This window comes from Moschus berezovskii, chromosome 16, assembly GCF_049115385.1.
Source record: "Moschus berezovskii isolate FMDL1 chromosome 16, NW_MosBer_1.0, whole genome shotgun sequence".
In the NCBI taxonomy this organism is placed as follows: Eukaryota; Metazoa; Chordata; class Mammalia; order Artiodactyla; family Moschidae; genus Moschus; species Moschus berezovskii.
In genome coordinates, this window is record NC_142475.1 from 66,918,713 (window position 1) to 66,931,599 (window position 12,887).

Genomic DNA, 12,887 nt, shown 5'->3' on the forward strand with positions numbered 1-12,887 from the left:
AGTTCTAGCTCCTGTCAGATTCTGCATTATGGCAAGTTGAATAGTTATTTCATTACATTTCACAATGTAATAACAAGAGAAATAAAGTGTACAATAAATCTACTGTCCTTGAAAAATCCAGGAAACAACTCCCCCTATGCATGGAAAAATTGGAAAAACCTCCCATTAAATGCGTCCCACTTGCCAAAATGGTTGGGGACCACTGGGCTAGGGAATAGCTATCAAGACTTCAAAGACGTGTGGTCTTGAAGACCTCCTAGGCATTATTCAGGGAAAGATGGCGGGGAGGGAATTCTGTTCCCACTGCAAAAGGAGAGGAACGGATCAGTCTGGGAGAGGCATACTATGAGCTGAAAACAGGAGAAGTTTTCAGTGGCTGATACTAAAAGTGGTTGTCCAGAGGGAATCACCGGACACTTTGGAGTCAAATAAATAAAACTGAGAATTAAAACAATTATACCCTAGATTAAAAATACGTGCAAGATTTTATTGATTTTCATTCTAATCACTTTAGCAACAGACATTCTTAAAATTGCTGTTGAGAGCACACAATCCAGACCAAATGAGCACGAGGAAGGAAGCCGACTCTGACAGTGTACGTTTAGGTCAGCAAATCACAGCCTGTAGGCAAAAAAGCGAGTCCACCGCCTGTTTTCGTGCAACCCATGAGCTGAGAATGGTTTTTGCAATTTTAAATGGTTGGAACAAACTCAAAAGAAGATTATGCAACATGTAAAAATGTATGTGAAATCCAAATTTGAGGGCTCGAAAATAAGATTTTATTGAAACACAGCCACATCTATTTCTTTGCATATTCCCTGGCTGCTTTCTTGCTACAGTGGCACTTTTGAGTAGCTGTCGCCAAACTGCATGGCCCACAAAGCCTAAAATTTTTACTATCTGACCCTTTGAAAGAAAGGTTGCCAATCTCTAGTGAAGAAAGTTCCCTGCTAATTTCAGGAGCTACTGTGATTGTTGATATGCATATTTTTTCCATGGAAAGAAGCACTTCTGTCTTTGGATTCAGTAGGCCTGGTATCTAGTTCTAAGAGTAAAATAAAGAATTTAAGCTTAATATCTCAATAACTTTCAGACCTACAATTCTATGATGAGTCTTACCCCGTATATCCTGAGTTTCCCCACAGAAATACATGGTATTTAACAGCAAATAATCACTTGTGAATACTTATTTTAAGGAACAGTACATTTACCTATTTTGCTTGTTGAATGCAAAAATTCCTTTAAAACCAGGACAACGAGATTGTTTCTTTCACTTTACACAATGATGATGCCATGAGCACACGATGGACCTCATTCTTGTTTTATGAATCTCATTCTTATAAGAGATCTCAGTCATTTAAGATGTCAACATATAATTTGACAAAGATTTTTTCAGATCCCTTCCATATATTAGAAGTAATCAGAACTTCATGGCATATAATACACTGGAAAATACAGAACAGAGTTGTTTTGGGGGGAACGTAAAGAGGAGTGCTTAAAATTCAGATGTCCAAAAAACTATAGCATCAGTAAAAGTGGGTCCTTGTGGGCATTAAGTGCAGAACTGTGATCCTGTTAACACCAGGCTTCATCTAGTGGAGCTCCCTGACCCAGTCACAATTCAGCACTGCATCCAAACCCAGGGAAGCTTAATCAATGTTAATTACAAATGGAGTGAATGGTTCCCTAATGCCACCCAGAAAAAGACAGGCACTACACTGAAATATTCATTGGAAGGACTGACTGATGCTGAAGTTGAAGCTCCAATACTTTGTTCCTCTGATGTGAAGAGCTGACTCATTGGAAAAGACCCCGATGCTGGGAAAGATTGAAGGCAGGAGAAGGGGACGACAGAGGAGGAGATGGTTGGATGGCGTGACCGACTCAATGCACATGAGTTTGAGCAAGCCCCAGGACATAGTGAAGGACAGGACAGCCTGGCATGCTGTCCATGGGGTCACAGAGTTGGACACCACTTAATGACTGAGCAACAGCACTGAAATAAGGGCAAGATCTCTACTCCAGTCTCAGCCTGACATTCCTCCAAACCCATAAATACACACAGAATTATTAACACAGTTACATTTCCCTCTTGGCTGAATCCTATTCAGTTACTTTGCCTTTAACCCTCTGATCTGAAGTCCCTATTTCTAAGAAACTTGTTTCTGAAATTCTCCGATATGACAAATTGCATTCCCTGAGTTTGTACCCCTGAAACAGAGGTGAAACATATTAAACATGAATCAAATATTCCTTTCTGTCAAGAGACAGAAAAACACACCTTTGTATTTATTTACATCTGCAAGGAATATGTCTCAATCTGTGCATGCCTGGATTCATTTTTTATTGAAATTTGTTGCACTGACTCCAAGTCTGACATACATGCTTCAAACACTTGCTGGGATTCATGAGCTTTGCTAGACTCTCAGGAATCCATGTTCCAAGAATATAGGATACAACTGTGTGCTGGCAGGATTTGATGCAAAGAAGTAGTGTGAGTTGAAAATACATTTCAAGGCAGATGAGGACACAAAGCAAGATTTGACTTTTTTCATATCTGACTCTGCAAGTTTTAGAAACTCCTCCCCCTCAGGCAAATTTAAGAATTTATGCTTACCTACATGAGTGTAGACTGTAAGAACAAAAGTGGCTGCTTTCAAGAAATGGCAGGGTCTGTGTCTTTCATCTTATAAAATTCAAACTCCTTCTTTGGTATTGGACACCTTCCAGTGACAGGTTCCTAACTATGGCTACCCAAACTTTACCTACCTAGTAGCAATACCAGTTGCTGATGCATTAACCTCCAATGACTTCTTTCGTAATTTGTCTTCACTTACATAGTTTCCTCTGCCTAGAGGTCTCCCAGTCTTCTCTTCAGATAGCTATGTCTTTCTCCTTATGATTCAATTTCGGGATCATTCCCTCCAGAAAGCCTCTCTATTCTCACTGGAAAGGTTGAATTCTCTGCAATTTCATCTCCCTCTCTGCTTTGATCTCTTGATAGAAACATTTTGTTTATATACATATGTTCCATTCTGACTACAAAATCCAAAAGAGGTCTGTGTTGCACGGATCCCCAAATCCCCTTTGTTTGCACATACAAGATGCTCATTAATATTTGTGAGATGGAGCTCCCACTACTGATAGCAGACGATTAAAAAGCAGCCCTCTTGATTTACTGAAGAGGGTGGTAAGCAGTATGATACAGATCAAAGCACAGAGAGGCAGTGAGGGGACAGGCGGGAATAGAAGAAAGGGGATGTTTATGAGACCACGTATCAGAAAAGTCACTTTTCTACAAAGACGTTCTCCCTGAAATAGCGGGAAAAAAATAGCCTTCAAAATAGGGTCTGGAGGCTCCAAACAGGCTTCTCAATAGAGCGTGTCTCAATCATTCCTGTATTTACTCCACAAGACACACTGCTTGCCTCGTGCTAATATATCATCAGCCTTTGCCACTGCACATTCAATTTCAAGGCTCAACCTAACTTGTTTCTTCCCCTAAACCTCCCTTTCATTTCTGTGATACCCAGAAATCTAATCTTTTGGTTTGATTCCAATGCTTTCTGCATAATTTTTGCACATTATTTCACACTGACTTGCCATCCAGTTATTTTAGTGTGCAAGGACTCTCTCAACTAGGGGCTTCCCTGATAGCTCAGTTGGTAATGAATCTGCCCGCAATGCAGGAGACCCAAGTTTGATTTCTAGGCCGGGAAGATCCTCTGGAGAAGGGACAAGCTACCCACTCAAGTATTCTGGCCTGGAGAATTCCGTGGACTGCATAGTCCATGGGGTTGCAAAGAGTTGGACGTGACTGAGCGACTTTCACTTTCACTCTCTCAGCTGTAATCTTCTGAACTTAAGGAAATAGGCAGGTGTTTTCATACTCTTTGTATTCTCTGTGATACAAACCAAAATGTGGGATACATGTAACTGACTTCATTAAAACTAAAGAAACAAACAAACAAAATCTAAGGAGGATGAGACGTGAGTCACTTGCTTTACAGACTTTGAAAGGGACATCTCCATGCCCTAAAGATTTGTTTCATACCCTAAAGTCTGATTCAGATTTGAGCTACAACCTCTGGCTGAAAAGACAGTGAGGATTTTACTACCAAAGAATAAAGCTGTATGCTTATTTTAAGACTGCACATTACCTCCCTGCTTTGCCTAATTAGACCCTGGAGATCCAGTCTTTAGTTGTACCCGAATGTTGTCGAGACTCACTGTGCACATTTTACTCAGCTCCCTTGATGGCATCCTGGGCACAAGGAAGACGTCTTCACCTCTTCAGGTAGGTGCCAGGTTACAAGTTCTGACCAGCGGGCCCTGAGCAGAGGTGATGGATGCCACTTCCACTTTAAAGTGGCACCTCTTTCCCTGGCACGGTGGCATGGAGTTCCTATGTGGAGACGGAAGCATCATGCAGTCCTAGAGCCTCTATCAGCATGAATCTTGAGCAAAGCTCCTGCTCATTCAACTTAGACATACGGTCTTTGCGGTGTTTAGCTACTAAGATTATTTTGCCTTTTCATAATGTTAGAACTTCTAGATGTACAAACGAGGCTTAGAAAAGGCAGAGGAACCAGAGATCAAATTGCCAACATTTGTTGTATCACAGAAGGACTCAATATTCACTGGAAGGACTGATGCTGAAGCTCCAAACTTTGGCCACCTGATGTGAAGAGCTGACTCATTGGAAAAGACCCTGATGCTGGGAGAGACTGAAGGCAGGAGGAGAAGGCGGTGGCAGAGAATGAGATTATTAGCTAGCATCACTGACTCAAAGGACACAAATTTGAGCAAACTCTGGGAGATCGTGGGTTTCCCTGGTGGCTCAGATGGTAAAGAATCCACCTGCAATGCAGGTGACCTGGGCCCAATCCCTGGGTCGGGAAGGTCCCCTGGAGGAGGGCATAGCAACCTAATCCTCTATTCTTACCTGGAGAATACCCATGGGCAGAAGAGCCTGGTGGGCTACAGTCCATTGGTTTGCAAAGAATTGGACGTGACTGAGCAACTAAGCACAGCAATGCACAGCACTGGGAGATAGTGAAGGACTGGGAAGCCTGGCATGCTGCAGTCCACGGGGTCACAAAGAGTCGGACAATGACTTAATTTCTGAGCAACAACTAAGATGGTGGTGTTAGTTACTGCAGCATAACTTGCAGTATGACAAATAGAGCAAAAATTGCTTTTAGTATTTCAAAAAGCTTGAAAATTTACAGATCCCTTCAAAGGTCTAGTCCTTCCTTCCTTACCCTCATTCCTGGAAGTTTCAAAAGCAGTTAGAAAGGAAGGAAATCAGAACAACAGTTTTATCACAACCTGGCCAAACTTTGCTTTTCAAACATTTCCACTGACCTCAGTTAACCCGGTATGCTTACTTAATATGCTGGTCCTCATACCATACTTCCATAATATGTTCCAAAATTACCATGGTAGGGTAAAAGGATTCCAGTATAAAGAAACAAACTAGATATGGTCTCTCTTAAAAATCTATATCAGATACAAAATATCTCAATTCTCCATTTGAATTCTACCCTCCATAAAGACCAAATTAAAATCTTAACTCCTCTATGAATCCTTCCTTAACTGAATCCTAGTTAATAGTGATCTTTATCTGCTGTGAAATACCTTGGCATCCATCAGATATACATATATGCATCTTGTATGTGCTTCTCCTAAACTAGATCATCCATCTTTGAAGATAATATATATGTATGTGCCTTTTTAGTTTTCCTCATAGGGTACTAAGTAATAACTATTGTTTCACATTGCCTACTTTGTGCTAGATACTATATTTGGTCTTTAAATGCATCATTTTTCTTACCCTTACATAATCCATTATTTTTCTTTTTTACGGACTAGACAACTGGATCTGAGAGTTTAAGCAGTTTACTAACTATGTGGTAATGACTGCTTTGTGCTCACCAAAATGCAAGTGCTCTTCCTCTAGAGCACACGTCTGGACTATGTTTTCCAGCCTTCTTCCACTTCCTTCAAGTAACAATCTCTCAAGGTACTAGAAAATATATCATAGATTACTTACACACTTAGCTCATCAAACCTGTCCACACAGCATTCCGTTTCCCTCTGTCATTCCACTGGAGAGGACAGCTTGACAAGCTCTGTGTTGAAGCGGCAGGTCTTTGGGAGTCTGCAGACACTGCTACATGCGTTCAGTGACCACATGGAAGAGACTCCCGCCTCGTCCACTGCCAAGTGCAACTCACACGATCAGAACATGCGCTCCTGCTGTGTCGTCACTGTCACCTGGGGGTTTTTATTTGCTACAGCATTTAGCCTATACTCAGTAATCCAGGCTAGGATTACAACTTTGATCTGTAAAACCTTAAATGCCTTTCCATCATATACATCCAGATATTTTAAATACTGCATCATTAAAACTTCATTGATTTACTGATGAAAAGATATGTGTTAACAGCTTAGAAACAGACTATCTAGAAATTTAACTACTTGAGCTATTATAATTTCATAGATTCCAAGTTTCCAAAGTTTGAAATCTTCCCTACCCATTCCCCACAAAATAAAAATTAAAAAACCAACAACTTCATATAGTAAAAATATATCTTAATATAGTTCACTTATCTGCTACCTATCAATTCTCAAAGAAGGTATTCGACTATTATTCATTTCTTTTTAAAATTTATTGTTTAACTGGAGGAAAACTGTTTTACAATGCTGTGTTTCTTTTCATTTATTTTTAATTGGAGGAATGCTATTTACTTCTTTAAGGCCAGATAATTTAAGCATGACTTGGAAATGATAAGCAGATTTCAAATGATGTTATAAAAGGAAATAAAACTCATATTTCATATCCAATGTGAATATATCTAGATTTCATGGCAATTAGAAGAATTCCGAGTGAGAAATAATAGGTACATTTTTTAAAAGTGCCGTCAGTGAATTAGAGATTTAGTAAGTGATTAAAGGGGGTCATATATTTAGATCACTAAGGATACACATTTGTATTCCTCATATAAGCACTGCTGTATGTGCTACTTTGCAAACATCCAGTTCTGTTCAGATGTCAGTGAATTCTCACCCTCCTGAGGCTGGAAACAGCTTTGACTTAGTTTGACCATAGGTCACACACTAAACTCCCTACGTTCAACTCTTCAGCGCTAGTGCCCTCTTGCCATAAAGATTATGGCAGCCCATTTGACAACAGGATGCCATACGTTCCATGCAGTCTGGAATACACCGGACATTCCAGCTGCTCTCAGGGACAGATACCACAGAGAGATGCATGGGCTCAGAGTAGCCACTGCCTGAGTACGAAACAAAGCTGTGAAGTACTGAGCCATTGACACAGATGTCAAAACATGTGAAACAATACTTGAGGTGCCAGAGATTTAGACCATTTTCTAGAGGATGAATTGATAGCTACCTTCCTTCACAACCATTTATAATTACTATAAATATATATATATATACATACAAACGAACATATACTTGTGTGTATATATATATATAATCTTTCCTTATGGCATCTTCTAAAATTGAATTTTCAGACTGCCAAAGAACTTGATGAGCCTGTTACATTTATTTGACTACTTAGGGGTTTCTACTACTGTTCTAGAAAATCAAGTGATAGAAATAAAGTTTGCAGAAGTCACTCGCTATAAGCAATACTGAAATACTTTCTGGAATCCTCTAATTAAAGTGAAATACTGCACTCCAGATTAAAATACAAGTGATCTGAATAATGTAAGCTATAACATTTTGTTCAGTTTCTTTAATTGACAGCAGCACCATGCACCTAGCCCCAACCACAACCCCTATCAAGCTTCATAAGACTTTTGACTGGTTTCAGGAGCAAGCAACTGTGGACTGAACGTGGCAATGAAATCTAACTCTTTCTGTTCTCCTTAATCAGCGATGTCCTTACTCAGGTAGCAGTCACCTCTGATACGTCAGATCTAGTCCAGCCATTAAGTGCAGCCCAGTAAAAGAACTATACCAGGGAAAGAAGTATCACCTATTGCAATCAGAAAAAAATCAGAGTTCCATTCTCTATCTAGTATTTAAATAATGACACAAGTATACTGCTGAATGCTACTCTTCATATGTAATTATAAATCTGCCATACTCTGTATTTCTTATTTCATACTGAGCAGGACTTCTGACTAGACTATATGGAGTTCTACAGGTCTTTCTTATATGCAGAGTACATCATGCAAAATGCCAGGCTGGACAAAGTACAAGCTGGACTCAAGATTGCTGGGAGAAATATCAATAATCTCAGATATGCAGATGACACCACCCTTATGGCAGAAAGCAAACAGGAGCTGAAGAGCCTCTTGATGAAAGTGAAAGAGGACAGTGAAAAACCTGAGTTAAAACTCAACATTCAAAAAACTAGGATCATGGCATCCGGTCCCATCACTTCATGGCAAATAGATGGGGAAACAATTGAAACAGTGACAGACTTTATTTTCTTGGGTTCTAAAATCATTGCAGATGGTGACTGCAGCCATGAAATTAAAAGACACTCCTTGGAAGAAAAGCTATGACCAAACTAAACAGCATTTTAAAAAGCAGACTTACTTTGCCGACAAAGGCCCGTAGAGTCAAAGCTGTGGTTTTTCCAGTAGTCATATATGAATGTGATAGCTGGACCATAAAGAAAGTTAAACACCAGAGAATTGATGTTTTCAAATTGTGATGTTGGAGAAGACTCTTGAGAGACCCTTGAACTGCATGGAGATCAAACTAGTCAATCCTAAAGGAAATCAGCCCTGAATATTCATTGGAAGGACTATTGCTGAAGCTCCAATAGTTTGGACACCTGAAATGAAGAACCAACTCACTGGAAAAGGCCTTGATGCTGGAAATGATGGAAGGGAGAAGGAGAAGGAGAAGTTGATGACAGAGGATGAGATGGTTGGATGGCATCACTGACTTGATATACATGAGTTTGAGCAAGATTCAGGAGTTGGTGATGGACAGGGAAGCCTGCATGCTGCAGTCCATGGGGTCGCAAAGAGTTGGATATGACTGAGTGACTGAACTGAATTGAACAGGTCTCCTACAGTGCCACAACTTTTTTCTGCTGCTTGCTGTAGCAGTAAGATCCGAAGAAATGGCAATCCTAGTGACTGTAGAAGCAGTCAGGAAACCCTAACAAATTGAATGCAGTAGCTTATTAGTTGTAATTGCTATCTCTTTCCTGGTTTAGTTGTACCACCTTAAATGCAATGTCATGTAATAATAAGAGAATCAATTCTACTGCCTGTTGCAAAATTGTCATTAAGGCTCTTTTTTCTTCTGGAATATTAGAAATACTATATTAAGAATAGTGTTTTTCTTCCATTCTGGTGTTTAATTATTTAAACGTTTTCACATGCATTTTCATGTTTGTCTTCTCAAACAAACCTAATAAAGTAAATTTTATTATTTTTCTTCATTTTGCAGATAAGGGACTGTGTCTCAGAGATGCTATACCATAAGTCAATAACCACGATGTAGCTATTAAAGAGGAGATTAACAACTTAAAGTCCATTTTTTAACTCTAGAAACTCAGCTCTGTGTAATAAACCACACAACCTAAAAACAGATAGTGTATGTCAAGAAACATTAAGTGCTCACTTCAGACTAATCCTTTTGAGGCATACAAACAGGAAACAGTAACCTCTGCTCTAGAAAAGTATATAACACAATTGAAGAGAAAGTTTACACCAGGGGTCCCCAATTCCTGGGTCACAGACGAGTACCAGTCCCTGGTCTGTGAGCAGCTGGGCCACACAGCAGGGGGTGAGTGGTGGGTGAGCAAGCAAAACTTCACCTGTATTTATAGCCATCCCTCTTCACTTGCATTACCTCTGAGCTCCACCTCCTATCAGATCAATGGGGGCATAATAAATGTAATGTGCTTGAATCATCCTGAAACCATCCCCCTGCCACCATCTGTGAAAAAAACTGTCTTCCATGAAACTGGTCCCTAGTGTCAAAAAGGTTGGAGACCACTGATTTACACATGGTTATGTAGACCACGTATATGTCGAATAGGACTGCAAAAAATGTAACAAAGCAAAGCAATAGCAGAGTAATAGAATGAGTGATGATGCTGAATGGCTATTCAATCCATGCCCTTTATTTTTGCCTCCCACTACAGAAGCAGGGCTTCCCTGGTGGCTCAGACAGTAAAGAATCTGCCTGTAATGGGAGAGACCAGGGTTCCATCCCTTAGTTGGGAAGATCCCCTGGAGAATGAACTGGCAAGCCACTCTAGTATTCCTGCCTGCAAAATTCCACGGACAGAGGAGCCTGACAGACTACAGTCCATGGGGCTGCCAAGAGTCAGACATGACTCGGCAACTGAGTGACTGAGCAGATGACACACAGAAGCAGGAGAGTCAGTGCTTCCCTTTCAAGCTTCCCTTGCAGCTAGCCATGGTCAGATGGTATGTGAATGATGTGTGATTCTGGTCAATGAGATCGAAATGGAAATCTGGGGAGGGGGGATTTCTGGTGAAATCTTCTCCTTCCGGATACAAAGGGCCAAACGAAGATAGGCCAACCCTCATCCACTCTCTGTTCTTTGCACTTTGAACTCAGAAATAATGGGAAGCTGCCCCTGTCACTTTTCAAACATGAGAGACAGGCCATTGCTGAAATAATTACAGGATCTTCATTCCTCCTGACTTCTTCCTGAGTGGGAAAAAATAAGCACTTATTGGTTAAGCTGTTACTGTCTGTTACAGCCGAATAAAACAGGAACTGGTATCCATAAAAGCTATCAGACATTCAGCTCATCCCTCTTCTGTGAGAAGATTACTGACTAGCTGATCATTAGAGATTGGACTGGCTGGTTGGGATAATGAAGTCAATGATGAAGGAGACACTCAGTTGAGTTGATGAGATGAAACAAGTTTACTGAAATCCTCAAATGCCAGGGTCAGGTGTTTAGTTCTTAAAAAGCAGAGTTACACAAAGAAAATACATTTAAAAAGGTATCTAGCAGTGGTGAGTGAGAAGGACTGCTGAGCTAATTAATTAAGAACTTCTCTACTTATTTTGGAGGCCATCATTTTTATCTTTTAGACATAATATAAATTATAGTCAAAGATGAAAGTTCAGAAAAAAATAGTTATGAATTTCATAATAAATATACACAAAATCAAAGTTAAAAATGAAGAACAGGGCAAGTTGAGTAAATTACATAAAGTTTTACTCTTCATTGAATTGAAAAAAACGTATTTTATAAGGCCAAATATTTGCGGTATCGCTTCCTGCTGTTCTTTGTTCTCTCTTTATTTAACTTCATATATTTTTTGAAGTTTGTTTTTGTGATGTATGCCATTTTTTTAATCAACTTATGATTCAGGTTAAGAGAACATATGAAGCTGGTGTGTGTATCTGTGTATTAACTTCACTATATTTTCAGGTTTTCTCATTGGTGGTTGTGACAAAATAACATGAAAACTCAACTTTTTAAACTATCTTTTGCTTTTTTTTTTAATCTATGGTTTTTAAGAAATCTATAAAGTTCTCCCATCTCATTAGTTTTCCTATCCTCCTTTTCTTTACTATTTTTTCCAAATGCTATGTCTAGAGACAATTAGAGCTGGGAGGGACTTAGAGAGTGCATACCCTGCTTCTTGATCCAGTGACTAAGAAAGCAGAGACCCATAGCTGAATAAAAGACCGGCCAAAGGTCCTAATTCTCCTCAGGAGAACTGGGACTAGAACCACTGCATCATAAAAGTTCCTTCCAAACATTAGCAATGCTTTAGTTTACCTTCAGTTGTTTTATTTTAAATACGGTTGTTCTAGTCTCCCTGGTTCAATCGCTGGGTCAGGAAGATCCCCTGGAGAAGGCAATGGCAGCCCACTCCAGTACTCTTGCCTGGAAAATTCCAGGGACAGAGGACCTGGTAGACTACAGTCCATAGGGTTGCAGAGTCGGACACGACTGAGCGACTTCACGTTCACTGTCACTTTGTTCTAGTCTCCATCACTGGAGGTTCTGATTCAGCAGGTCTAGAGTTGGTTCCCCAAAAAATGCACCTTAAAGGTTTTTGTTTTTTTTCCCCACGGTATTGCGAAGCAGAGATCTGTAGGCTACATGTTGTAAAGAACTGAAGTTTGACTCCTCTAAAAACATCCCTTAGGTAATCTCTCCCTGTCAACAAAACTGTCTGACTTCTTGGTAACTACTGATTGAAAGGTAAGAAAAAACTGTCTATCCTGTAAAATACGTATTTTGTCAGCAATATTTCCAGCGTTAGATAATATTTTAAGTTAACTTTGACAACAAGCCACACCCTTTAATTATGCAAAGCAACGCTTAACATACAAATGTAAGGCATGTGGAAGGGAGGTACTCTCCGTCAGGTACTGACAGTCAAAATAAACCAAATCAAGATAAATAGCGGATAAAAAATTAGTCGTTTGTGTTAAATCTTGTCTGTTAAAGCCTCCTTAATTGCAAAAATGTTATACCTCTTCATATGTTTATACTGTATTTCCTTAGAGCACTAATATGAAAAGGTAACACATTTTTGAAAATACATTATTTTAATAAAGACAAATACTTAAAGAGCTTCACTGAGTATATTATATATACAATTGATATAATTTAGGTTATTCTTGGCGGGCAGAATGTGTATATTGCACCAGATGTCTCTGATTTCTTTATGGCAGTGACTCAAATTGTCAGCATAATATTGAAGGGGAAAAATGATCACTCAAAAGAAAGATGTTGTACAATTGAACCTTATTTTCACCGTCAAAAACACTTTGCTGTTATGGGGAAGCAGCCCCTGACATTTGGGAAAATTAACAATAATCAGGGATACGGTAGAAGAACTTGTGTGATTAGCAAAATAAGCTGCAGAGAAAGATACATTTACAAA

The 12,887-nt window shown here is 39.6% G+C and overlaps 1 protein-coding gene across 2 annotated transcripts in view; it reads left to right on the forward strand.

Moving 5' to 3' along the window:
* LOC148775265 (A-kinase anchor protein 4-like) overlaps nucleotides 1-12,887 on the forward strand; it is a 284,785-nt gene that overhangs the window by 112,235 nt on the left and 159,663 nt on the right. The gene's annotated exons all lie outside the window — the stretch shown is intronic.